At 44.9% G+C, this 2500-nt stretch overlaps 1 protein-coding gene across 1 annotated transcript in view; it reads right to left on the bottom strand.

Annotated features, from left to right (window-relative positions):
- LOC147466843 (synaptogenesis protein syg-2-like) overlaps positions 1-2500 on the bottom strand; it is a 31093-nt gene that overhangs the window by 24899 nt on the left and 3694 nt on the right. The window lies entirely within an intron of this gene.

Raw genomic sequence — 2500 nt, 5'->3', positions numbered from 1 at the left:
GCGAGAGTGTCAGAGAGCAAGAGGGTTCGAGTTAGGGGGTTGAGGTAGAGGTTAAGGGGGTGGGATAGGGAGTAGGGGGAGGGCAGGGGAGACCCAGGGAGTAAGCGGGTTGGGGAAGAGTTATGAAGTTATAATAGGGGAAGGGGAGGAAAGGGATAGAGAAAGAGTAGAGGATGTAGGGGGAATGGAAGAAGGGGAGGGGAGGGGGGAGAAAGAGGAGGAAGAGAAGGAGGAGGAAAGCGAGAAGAAAGGTGTAGGAAAAAAGGAGAGGAGGGGAGGGGAAGGGAGAAGGGGAAGGGAGGCGGAGGAGCAGAGAAAGGAGAAGAGGGGGAAGGGGACTGGGAAGGGGACGGGGGAAGGGGCAGGGGGCAGGTAAGGTAACGGGGATTAAGCTTTCCGTAGCGCTCGTAATAGACAGCATTTCGCGAAACACGGGAAATACGCTCCGTCTCTGTCGCCATTTGCGTAAACCAAGAACATTTCACGCGAGATCACGGTTCTCGGAGGGGTTTGGGTCCTAGACAGGGTAAGGTGGGGGACTGGGGAGTTGGTGTAGGGGGGGGGGCTTTGGAGGAGGGAGGCTAGAGTATGAGGAAAGAGTAAAATGGGGGGGGGGGGGACGCAGAAGGAGGAGGAAAATGGAGATTAGCCAAGGAGGGAAAAGGGAAGAAGGGAGGGGGGCGAGGGGGATGGCGAAGGAGGGAAGATATGAAAGGAAGAGGAAGGAGAGGAAGATAGGTGAAGGAGGAAGAAAGGTGAAGAAGGGAGGAGGAGGAGGACTAGGATAGAAGGAAGGGGAAGAGGAAGGGCAGGGGAGAAAGAGGAGAAAGAGGAGGAGGAGGAAGAGAGGTGAAGGAGGAAAGAAGAACAGAAGCAAAGGTGGGAAGAGGTAGAAGGCTAGGGAAGGAGGGAGGAGGACAAAAGCCAGTGAAGGGTAGAGAAGGAGGAAGACGGAGGAAAGGCAGGGAAAGAAGAGAGAGAGAGAGAGAGAGAGGGGGGAGGGGAAGGGGTGAAGGAGGCTGGCGGATTAAACGTCTTACTTCCCTCAGGCAGGGAATTGTCGCATGCGATTTCTTTTCTTCTTCTGTTTCTTCCATTTCTTCCTTTACTGCTCCTTCCCTTCCTACTTCTTTTCGGAGGAACCTTGCAACTGCGGTTTAACTTAAGGCCTCTAATCCACACTGATGCACCAGGTTGAAGGCCTTATGGCGCAGATGAAAACAACCATATAAATTCGGGAGGAAAATGTGTAGGGAGTTTAAAAAAAATCCTTTGGTCAAGGAGTCCGTAGAACCGTACCTTTATTGACCTCCAGTGACCCTTTGCGGGACAAGGACTTTCTGAAATAGGAAACACGCGCACATATGGAGAGCCTCCCTCCCCACCCATGTCTCTATCTACCTTTCTCTCTCCGAATGTGTGTGTGTGTGTTTGTGTGTGTGTGTGTGTGTGTGTATGTGTGTGTGTGTGTTTGTGTGTGTGTGTTTGTGTGTGTGTGTTTGTTTGTGTGTATATATATATATATATGTATATATATATATATATATATATATATATATATGTATGTATGTATATATATATGTATATATATATATATATATGTATATATATATATATATATATATATATATATATATATATATATATATATATATATGTGCGTGTGTGTGTGTGTGTGTGTGTGTGTGTGTGTGTGTGTGTGTGTGTGTGTGTGTGTGTATCACCGAATACAATGCAATTATATTCACACATAAGAGCAAAGCCGATTATAAGTATCAAACTGAGTTTCTTGATTTAAGTGCTCGCAAAGTCCTCGGGGTCAAGTGCATAAATGCTCTACCTTCATTAACTCGCTAATGGAGTTTTTGGAAATAATGTTGTTCCCGATCAGCCGATTAATGACCATCGTTTATATAGCTTAAAAGCAATTATAAACAAATGAGTTGACCTTTTTCGCCTATGACGTCGTTTCTACTTTTCTGTGCTTTTCTTTCACCTAATCTTTCTCTTCCAGCTTTGAGTTTTATTAGAAGAGAATTCGACAATATACATTTCATTTGATAACACGGAAAATCTACTGTAAATATCTACCTCTCTAATTTCTTCTGAATGTATGTAAATCTTTCAATCTATATATCCATATGTCTATCTATCTAAATATTTATTCGTCAATCAGTTCATGTATCCATATGTTTATGGACGATTTTTTTTTTATTGCATACATACATCTAGGAAAAAAAAAAAAAAAAAAAAAAAAAAACGTGCACCGTGTGTGGGTCACCCGCTCCCTCGAGAGAACCGAAGCAGATCCGGAGAACACTGCTTCGAAAGGGTTCGAGCGCCTGCGAAAGGAGCGCTTCACCCCAGAGCAAAACTCGTTGTAGAAAATAACATACTTCACCTCCGTTTGGACACGAGCCAAGTCAAAGGAGATATAACCACTGGCACACACTTGTTCCTGTCAGATATCACAGATATCCTTAGCCTTTCTCTCGAGTTG

This window comes from Penaeus japonicus, unplaced genomic scaffold, assembly GCF_977035675.1.
Source record: "Penaeus japonicus unplaced genomic scaffold, GWHDUDI00000001_assembly GWHDUDI00000040, whole genome shotgun sequence".
Taxonomy (NCBI): domain Eukaryota; kingdom Metazoa; phylum Arthropoda; class Malacostraca; order Decapoda; family Penaeidae; genus Penaeus; species Penaeus japonicus.
This window is presented reverse-complemented; position numbering and strand designations above follow the sequence as displayed.